The sequence below is a fragment of the Sus scrofa genome, chromosome 1 (assembly GCF_054392235.1).
Source record: "Sus scrofa isolate SSC_HxYL_T2T_F1_AM1 chromosome 1, Sscrofa_HxYL_maternal_Yorkshire_Landrace_v2.0, whole genome shotgun sequence".
Classification (NCBI taxonomy): Eukaryota; Metazoa; Chordata; class Mammalia; order Artiodactyla; family Suidae; genus Sus; species Sus scrofa.
Genome location: NC_139383.1, coordinates 286,635,024 through 286,645,599, shown reverse-complemented (window position 1 = coordinate 286,645,599; position 10,576 = coordinate 286,635,024).

Sequence of the window (10,576 nt, the reverse complement as noted above, 5' to 3'; positions counted from 1 at the left end):
CCAAGAAGATGGCTGGAGCCGCTGAGGCCCCATATCCAAGAGCCATGGAGACAGGACACTGGGTTGGGGTGGGGAGGGGCCGATGGTCAGCATGCTCCCTTGAGCCGTTGCCTGGGGACCAGCCACGTGCGGTGACCGGCAGAGAGCCCCTGCGTCCCCAGATGAAGGCAGAGAGTGGTCATCACTGCAGGACGGTGGCTGGGGAACTACTGTCCCCAGTGAAATACAGGGGCCCCTGCCTCCAAGGGAACGAATCCCCCGCCCACACCTGGAGGAAAGTACTTCCCCCACCTTCCATCAGAGGCTCAGAAACAGATGCAGCAGCGGCAGAAAGAGGCCCAGGGAAGCCCGTGCAAAAGCAGGCATGTTGGCACAGGGACCTGCTGTAGAGCACAGTGGACTCTACCCAGTGTTCTGTGAGCCTCTACGTGGGAAAAGAATCGGAAGGAGAGCGGATGCGTTTACGTGAATAACTGAATCACTTTTTCAGACAGCAGAAAGGACCACAGCATTGTCAATCACCTCGACTTCCATAAAATGCTTTTTGAAATAAAACCAACCCAAACCCCCAAATAGCCCTGCTGCCCACAAGACTGAGCACGTGGGGAAAAGCCACCCCATAAAAGAGCCACCATCTCGGAAACAGCAGCTTCAACCCCCAGGGAAGTGCCACCGATTGAGTCAGCAGAGAGAGACTTTACAATAAGCATAATTACTATCTTTAGAGAGATAAGAGGGGTTATCGTCGTCATGAAGCAAGAATGGGCTTTGGTAAAAAGAACTAATTAGAGGCCTTGGAAATTTAAAATAGACGGGCTGAAGCAGAAAGGAGACTTCTGAGCTGGAAGACCAGGCCAGGCGTCGTGTTCGAGGAATTAAAGGGCAGAGGGATGACAAACGGGGGGGCGGGGGGGTGCTGGGGCACCGCTTCGGATGCCCCAGCATCAGCTAACGGACATCTCGAAGTGGAGGAGCAAAGGCGGAAGGAAGAAAAGGCCAAGGGACCCAGAGCCTCAGAAAGCCATCCGTCTTCGGGCTCAGAGCAAAAAGAACCCAGGCCTGCAGACACAGGGTTGGGGGGTGGGGGCAGGTGGGGGGGAGGGATGGGGAGCAGGGGTGGGGGCTGCGGAGGCATTTCCAGATTATCAGAAATAGATGGACGTTTCCTACACGTCCACGGAGAGCACGAAAGAGAGTGAGCACTCCTGCTTGAGAGTAAAAGTGAGAGGAAGAGCCAGGAGAGGATGCTTAGCTGTGGAGGCACCTGCTAGATGGCCATCAGGTTCCTAAGAGCAACACAAAGGGACAGGGACCCAGATCCTCCTCCAAAGTTCTGAGAGAAGCTATGACGTCCACGCTTACAGACCCAGCACTCTGGGTTCAGGGCAAAATCAAAACATTCCAGCTTGCATGGACTCATAAATTTTGCCACCACCCTCCTTCCTGAGAGAATTACTTAAGGGTGTATTCTGACAAAACAAAAATATGAACCCAAGACAAAGGAGAACAGGGGACAGAAACAAAGACAGGGAGATAAAAATCAGCATAGGGGAGTTCCTGTTGTGGCTCAGTGGTTAACGAATCCAACTAGACACCATGAGGTTGCAGGTTCGATCCCTGGCCTCACTCAGTGGGTTAAGGATCCGGCATTGCCGTGAGCTGTGGTGTAGGTGGCAGACGTGGCTCAGACTCCACGTTGCTGCGGCTATGGTGTAGGCCAGCGGGTACAGCTCCAATTAGACCCCTAGCCTGGGAACCTATGTATGCCATGGGTGCAGCCCTAAAAAAAGGCAAAAGACAAAAAAAAAAAAAAAAAAAAAAAGCAATCAGCCTAGAGTGAAGTATGGGGAATTTTGTTGCTGTCAGGAATGGGACCTGCTGTCATCTTTGTCTTCTGAAATATTTCAGACATAAGAAAAATACAGAGAATGATCTTACAAATATTGGCACCTTACCACGCGGATCTTCTGTGTGCCTATCATGTGGTGTTTGCTTTATTTTTACAAACTAAATAGATTCCACAGGTTCCGTTAAGCCCCTTGTACCTCTCCTCCGAATGAATCCATTTTTGATTACCTATCTACGTAATTTCTTTTTTAAATGTTTATTTTGTACCCGGCCCACTGGCTGAACGTGCAATTGCCCTGATCAATCTTCATTGGGTTCCCTTGAATTTGTCAAGTGGAATTTTCCAGCGTCCGTGCGTAGTCACAGCTCAGCCTCTCCTGGTTCAATATTTGTGTCTTTTATTTCCGTCGGTCATGTGGACTCTCCGGGCCTCCGTGGCCGCGGAGGTGCAGAAGCTCCAGGTTCACAGCTCAGCCTTGTTCCCCGGAGCACTTCCTGCCTTTTCCTGTGTGCGGGATGCCTGCTATGGATCGCTGGCAAACGCCCTGTCCCAGGGAGCGAGTTCCTCTCCGTTTCTTTCAAACCGCAGTGGGTGCGGCTTGGATGTGCTGCTTGTTCAGCATCTGTTAAGACGATCCTACTGTCCTCTGCCCTTCAGTCAAGGCAGACCCATGGTACCCAAAGCTTTTGGCTTCTGGACCCCTTTACCCTCCTAAAAACGTCACAGGAGTTCCATCGTGGCGCAGTGGTTAACGAATCCGACTAGGAACCATGAGGTTGCGGGTTCGATCCCTGCCCTTGCTCAGTGGGTTAACGATCCGGCGTTGCCATGAGCTGTGGTGTAGGTCGCAGACACGGCTCGGATCCTGAGTTGCTGGCTCTGGTGTAGGCCAGCGACTATAGCTCCAATTCGACCCCTAGCCTGGGAACCTCCATATGCCACAGGAGCGGCCCAAGAAATGGCAAAAAGGCAAAAAAAAAAAAAAGTCACAGCGTTTATCAGTTTATCAGTTTCCTCTGATAGAAGAGGAAGCGCTCAGTAAGTTAGGATCAGAACCAGGCCCCTGGACGGGAAGGCCAAGTGCAAAGACACCTACCCCTCGCCCGTCTGCCTCACTCACCTGCTGAGCCCCCACCCCAGCCCACACTGGGGGGAGACTGGAAGATGCCCGTCAGGGGCGTCCACACGGGCGGTGGCCGTGATCACTAGACACACACACACACACACACACGCCTTTCTCACCCACCCTCACAAGCAGCTCGTCACTGTCTGTAAAAGAGCGGGAACTGACCCACACGCCAAGCAGGGCCATCTCAGCCCCTGATGCCAGGCACAGGCTGAGACACTCCCCCGCCGAGGGAGGGGTAGGCTCGGTGGCATCAGAGCATGCCCCCAGCTCCTCCAAGGGGAAACACGCATCTTACAAATGAGGCAGCGTCTCGTGGCACAGGAGACCACCTATGGGACACCAGAGCCACTGTTCTGTCTTCTGGGTGTGATCTCCGCAAACCTCTCATTGGGACACGAACAGCAGAGCAAGTAAGAGCAGGGCAGCTGTGGCGGGAGGGCAGCCGGGTCCTCGCGGGGGACGAGGCGATGGTACTTTTATGACAAGGACCGTTTTACTGCAGGGTCCCTCCCCCCGCGGGGGCCACACTGCACCCCGCCTTTGAGAAGGGGGGCCTGGAGGGCGTGCTGGGAGAAGGAACCACCAACAGAGAGGGCTCCCTGCCCCAGACTGGCCCCATTTTGGGGTGACAGCGGGTCAGGGGGAACACCAAGGATGGGGTGGAGGCACGCGGAGGTCGGGGCCTTGGGGGACCTTCCCTCCCGGCTGAGTCCTCTGCCAGCGCACCCCCTGCTAATGTGCGCAGGTGTTTGCCCACTGCTCTCCGCCTGCAGCCTCCTGGCTGTGCCATCCTTGCTGAGGGGCAGATCAAGAATGTGAAGGCCTTTCAATGGCCTGGAGGAGGAGGGGAGGCCTGCAGGGGGCGCTGTGGAGGGGAGTACCCCCTTCCTAGGGAGGCCAGTGGCCAGGGCCACGGTCAGAAGACCAGAGGGGAACGCCAGCCCACCGCCCCTAGTCGCCATCAGAGGCAAGGAAGCCGCCTGGCCAAGCCCCTCCCCTTACTGGGTGGGAGAAGCCAACAGGTCAGAGGCTCCAGAGACCAACACCCAGGCCTAGGCCCGAACCCCGGGAGGAAGAGGTGGGATTTCATGCCCAGTGCTGCTTGGATGGCCACACCCTTTCCCTCCAGCTCCTGCTCACAGGGCACCTGTGCCAAACATGTCACCTCCCTGTCACCTGGGAGGTGAACAGATCCACATGGCTCAGAACCACACATGGGGAAACTGAGGCTCAGAGAGCAAAGGGCCTGCATTCACCCACCTGGGAAGCAGGGGCCAGGAACAAGCCCGGCTCTGTCCACCCCAGGCCCTCGTCTTACCCCGGCGCAGCCCCCAGGAAAGTGAGTGTGGGGTTTTTCTCTGTGGCCATATCTACATGTCCAGACTCGAATTTTGATGCAGCCCAGACTGCGAGTCAGACCCTGGGGGACATTGTGAGAGGGCAAGGCTGGGCATGCCCTGCTCACCCTGCATCCTAGCACCCAGCCCTGTGCCTGCACACAGTAGTTACTCAATAAAAGAGTCAGTCCGACTTGGCGAAGGTGCTCAAAACAGGGTTAACCAACTGCAGAAAAGGTGAAGATAGAATTCCGATCAAAGCATCATACGAGCACAGAAGGGATAAGGATTTTGATTTTCCTGGTATCCCAGTCGCTGCATCCTTCAAGTGGGGCCTTGCAGGGTGCATAGGAGTTGGTCAGACAGTGATGAGTAAAGGGGCATCTGAGACAGAGGCACCAGCTTGGGCAATGGCCGTGAGGCATGAATACAAACAGTGCACTTGGAAACAGCCAAGCCTGAGGGTGGTGCTGGGCCGAAGGTTTGGGGCCGGCAGGGAGTGGTAGGGGGACAGGCGTGCGCCCCTGGGGTTTAGGGAAATAGCCTGGGACTTCCAGCTGGGGAGGGGCTCTGGATGTGTGTGGGATGGGCTGGGGGAGGAGGCTCCACTGAGGGGCCTCGCAGGGGTCCGGTGTCCCTGGGGAGGCCGGTCGGGGAGGGGCTCAGGGCCGGGAGTCGCCCCCAAGCTGCTGCGCATCGACCCTGATTGCAGCCTGTCGCTTGCCCTTCGCTGCCTGGGTTTCCCCTCAGTCCAACAGGAAGAATCATGATGGCCGGTGGTCTCAGTGGGGCAGCGGGAGCGAGGGGAGCTCTTCTTTGGGCCACACCTAGTCGGCATGGCTGAGAATCCAGAATCCAGGACCAGCACAGAGTCTCAGGCACACACTTCCTCACGCCAGTCTTTCATTCATTCAACAAACAGCTGCTGTGGCTGCTGCTGGGAGTCAGAGAACAGGAAAACAAGGCCTTCCTGGACCTTCCATCCCAGTACAGGGAGGAAGAGGGTGCAGGAACCACACAGGACACAGTGCCTGAGACTCGGGCCACGAAGAAAGTGAGCGAGCCCCAGGCAGAGGGACGGGCAGGTGAAATTTTCTCCAGGCTTCTTTGGTGGGATTCAAAAAACCACGCATGCCTCCCCATTTGCCTGCGTGGACCCTGGCTCAGGCAGCAGTTTGCTTAAGCACAGAGCTGTAGCTGATGCTCTCTCAGCCACTCCCAGCCACCCAGATGGTGGGGAGGTAGGGGCCGGGCCAGGGCGGGAGGGAGCCTAAGCTGGCACCGCCCAGCCTCAGCCTACCCCCAGTGGAACCCGTGCTAGGCTCTGCCTCCCCACGTTTAACCCCGATGCTCCCCGCGGCACACGCACCCCTCCCCCTCCCCCCGGTCCTAATCCGTCATCGGGGGCCGGTGACAGTGATGGATTCTGACGGGAGAACCAGGGCCAGGTCCATGTTCTCAGCCTTCGTGCCCCAGAGAAGGTCAAGGGCTGCAGGGCTCGGGTGATGCAGCTGCACGTGGCGCCTCGCAGAAGGTCCGGAGGAAGGGACACTCTCAAGCCACTGCAATTAAAGGCCTCCAACCCCACACGGAGCTCACTGTCACATCATGGAGTTTTCAAGCGTCGCTCACAGAGGGGCCTCCGTCTCTTTCATGAACATGAGCGGGGCGGGCGTCCTCTAATAGAAGCAGGCAGGTTACAGGAGACGCTCCTTCTAGGTCCACATAATGCAAACAGCCAATCTCTTGTTTTTAACCTTTTTTTTTTCTTTTTTTTCCCTTTTTTTTTTTTTTTTTTTTTTTTTTTTGGTCTTTTTGCCATTTCTTGGGCTGCTCCTGTGGCATATAGAGGTTCCCAGGCTAGGGGTCTAATTGGAGCTGTAGCCGCCAAGACTACGCCAGAGCCACAGCAACGTGGGATCCGAGCCACGTCTGCAACCTACACCATAGCTCACGGCAACGCCGGATCCTTAACCCACTGAGCCAGGCCAGGGATCGAACCCGCAATCTCATGGCTCCTAGTCGGATTCGTTAACCACTGTGCCACGAAGGGAACTCCTTTTTTCTTTTTTTAAAGCAGGATAGACTAGGGCCCTGTGGTGGCATGGGGTATAGGCTCCGAGTGGACTTCGGAGCCAGCGGGGTCCTGGCTGCGTTGCAGCTGGGCAGGCATTCCCTTCTCCAAGTGTCAGGCTCTTGACTGTCAAATGCATCAAATAAAAGGAGAGGTTTCACCTCCCAGGACTGTCAGGAGGGTTCACTGAGTGTGTTCACCAACCGTAGGACGGCCCCGGGTCCCGCTCCCCCTCAACCCCGGGACATGCTGGGATGCTCACCTGCCTCTGAGCTCCCAGACAACAGGCTTTTGCCCTTGACCCTGCACCCCCAGGGTGCTGCATGTGAACAGATGGATTTATGAATGAACCTGCTGCCTGGATTTGCTCTTGCTGTGGGAAGCGGTTGGGCTGGGAACCTGGGGATCAAATCACAGGACCTCTCCTGAAAGCCTCTCAGCAAGGAAGAGATCCCCGCAGTGGAGGAAACACGAAGCCTCCAGGGCCCCCCCTCACTCCCCCACCCTGGGCAGGACGTGACCTGTGATTCACAGAAGGGACCCTGAGAGGCCCTGGCCTGTTCTAAGCACCTCACTCAGCAACATCGCTTCCTCACCCAACAAGCTCGAAGATTCCTCAAGAATGAACGTAGGCACTGCCCCGTCATCACATTTAAAAATGTTGCAGTAATTAAAAACCAATCAGACAGACGAGGCTGTCTATTCCAGCCAGCACAAGTGGCATCACCCCACAAGCCACACGTGCCCGAACCCTACACGCACACCCCTACCCGCCCACTCCCGGCCCCAGCTCGCCTGTGGTCTAACCCTCTCACTCACATGCCTGCCTGCCTCGTTAGTCTTCCGGTCACGTCCAGAGGACACCCCGTCCAAAGCCCTTGATCGAGGACATGAGTGCGCTGTGCCAACATCACACAATAATCACAGTGTCATGGTGTTGCCCAGCTTGCAATATTTTTTTTTAAAAATTCATCTCTTCTCTGAATGGGCTTGACCTGGAGACACAGATTTAGTGACATAAATGGATCTTGCCACCAGCCCATTCAACCAGGCAGAACCCCTCAGGAGGGCCCACTGGGAAAAAGAAGCAATTCAAAGACCCAACAAAGGTTAATTTAGCAATTGCCAGAAGGCACGGGCCCAACCCCTGTCAACATGGGGCCCCTTTGGCACCCTGAGCTCCACCAGGCAGCTGAAACGGAGGCTGGGGAAAGGGGGTGCCCCCTCTGAGCGGCCATCAGCTGCCCCTTCTGACAGCTCATGGTCTTCCAAGGCTGGAAGTGTCCCTTGGGATCAGCTTGGCCAGCCTGTCTCTGCTCTAAGTGATGGCCAGCCGTGTCTGGAGATGGCAAACTCAGCTGCTCCTGAAGGTTCTCAGAAAGGAAGTCAGAAAGGCTCTCAGTCATTATTCTCACTTCCTGCAGAAACTTCATGCCCGAGCACTTCCCTCCTCTGCCTCTCTACAGGACAGCACTCAGGTCAGGAGCAGCAGCTGGGGGAGTTCCCGTCATGGCTCAGCTGTTAATGAATCCAACTAGGATCCATAAGGACACAGGTTCGATCCCTGGCCTCGCTCAGTGGGTTAAGGATCCGGTATTGCCATGAGTTGTGGTGTAGGTCACAGATGCGGCTCAGATCCCACATTGCTGTGGCTGTGGTGTAGGCCGGCAGCTACAGCTCTGATTCAACCGCTAGCCTAGGAACTTCCATAAGCTGCAGATGCAGCCCTAAAAAGACAAAAATAAATAAATAAATAAATAAATAAAAGAAGAGGCAGAAGCAGCTGGATAAATATTCTTTGCACCCAAGAACTTAATTGACTCCAACTGAACTTATATGTATGTGACCTTGTGCTGAGTGGCTGTGATGAGAAGGCTGAGTCCCCACAGCCTCTGGCTCAATGCGTGTGTATTGAGTACACACATCGGCGGAGCCCCAGAGAGACACAGAGGCCGGTCAGACATTGGTCCCGCGCCCTGCAGGCTTCCCACACTTGCCCCCGAGAATCATGCGGCCATAGAGGTCCCATCTTTATTGCATCGGGCTGATCTTACGAAAGCCCCACTTGCTCTCAGTGGAAAACGAACCTTTGTAAATTGCCACGCCGTGCTGGGATTTTTTTCAAGCCACTTGGCCATCTGTTGGATTTGAGCTGCATCCATGAAGCGCCACATTATGGAAAGACTCTGGTGCTGGGGACAGTGTAGCTGCCGTAGACTGAAGTTGCCACGCAACTGAAAAGGGGATTGTAGTGGAAGGCAAGCCAGTGGGGTGGCGCCACACCGTTCCTCCCACCCCCAGGCCTGCTTTTGGCCAACGTGAAAGAACTGTGTGTAGCTCAACTCCTTCCTCTCATGCACAGGAGAGACTGCTATTTAAAGAAAGCTGGTGGTGAATTGTTGCTATAAAGCCAGACCAGCAACTCCCCCTTCCCCCCACTTTTATTTTTGGAAATGGGGTTTCTGCTTAAAAATCAAACCATGTTTGGGTCATACAAGAACACTTAGGGTTAGGGTTAGGGTGGGTGGTAACCTTGGGGCATCTTTATCCAAATGCAGGCCATTCAGTGCAGCCACCTCCTTGCTGGTTGTGTGGCCACTTCACCCCTGCACAGTGAGTCTAAGCTGTGGGGAATATCCAGTCTGATTTAAATAAATCAAACAGGCTCAGGCGACATCATCGCATGAACCCTGAGCCCCCCTCTCTGCACAGAAGAGGCAAGGAACCCGAGCTTCACAAGGTCAAGAGCACCAGCCCCACCCAGCTCCAGGGGTCTACAGCTGCCCAGACCCGCAGCCACGAAATCCTGCAGAGCGTGAATGAAAGGCAGACATGGGAAGAAGTGGAAAAGCCGGGAAGCTGGTTGGTAAAGAGGGTTTGGCAGTGAAGTTCCTTTTAAAATTCTTGGCACACATTTGCTAGGATCCAAGAAATCTTGAAAAAAACAAAAAAAAAACAAAAAACGTAGCTCTGTTGTCATAATGAGGATTTTGACTGGAAATGCAGATTTAAAGGATTCCTAAGCTGACACTTGGGGCGTCGATTGGCTGGCTGGTTTACGTCTCTCTCCTGGCTTTCTCCCACCCTCTCTCTCTCCCTGACTCCTTATATGGAAGTTCTATTAATGTTTCCATCTTTCTTCCCAGTTTGGGGCCAACGTGGAAAATCTGGAAGGAGTGTGTTAAGAGCACGGGCTTGAGAAGTGGTCCAGCTCAACTCGAGCCGGCTGCTCTTAAGCCCAAAGTCTTCAGCTGCAAGCCCAGGGTAACCAGAGCGTCTATCTCATCAGATGCTGAGAGGACTAAATGACACCGTACAGGACAAGGGCTTAGCCTTGTGTCTGCAACATATTAAGCACATAATGAGTGATGTTTATCATGAGATAAGTGCCTGGTGGAAGCAGGTACTACGCACAGTTAATTCATGAATCAAACACAGCCACTTGTCCCCTAGGAAATGAGGCAAGTGACACTTAATTATCCTGCTTGCAAGGGACAGAGAGGCAGGGACAGGCACCAGCTCTTCCCACTAGTTAAGAAGAATGAAGCGCTTGACTGGTTTGTTACAAGGAAATTCTCCAGGGTCAAAATGGGTTGAACAGCTCTGGGAAATTGGGCAGTGACCCTTGCCAGGGGACCTGGCAGGAGAAGCAGCAGCGTGCACATTTGCAGTCTGTCTGGTTTGTAAGTACGCAACTCTCGGCGCTGAGCATGGTCTGAGCAATCATTTACCCTCTGTCCTTAGCCCATCTGTGTGGTGGGAACCGACTCCCAACAGGTCGCTGTACCCCTTCTGTCTGTTGTCAGTATTCTCATCACTAAAATGGGCATGAAGTAACCAGTGCTTCCTACCAGGTTTAGTCTCTTAGAAAGAAATTAGGGTTCAGTTAAGCAAACATCTGTACAGTGCTTCTACTGTGTCTAATGTAAAGCCTTGTAAATTTCAGATCTTTCTCAGCTCAGGGTCCCCCGTGGCTGCAGCCTCTTCTTGAGTGTCTGAAGGGACAGAGGTCACTTGCGCCTCTTGCAGCACTCATTTCAGGTGGAAGGACCTTCTGTCAGAAAGTTCTGCCGGGTACCCAGCCCAACCCTGCCTCTCTTTAACCTCTGGCCCTTGGTCCTACCTCTGGGCTTTGAGGTCCCAAGAAAGAGGTCAACCCCTTTCCCCAGTGGATGCCCTAAGAGGTC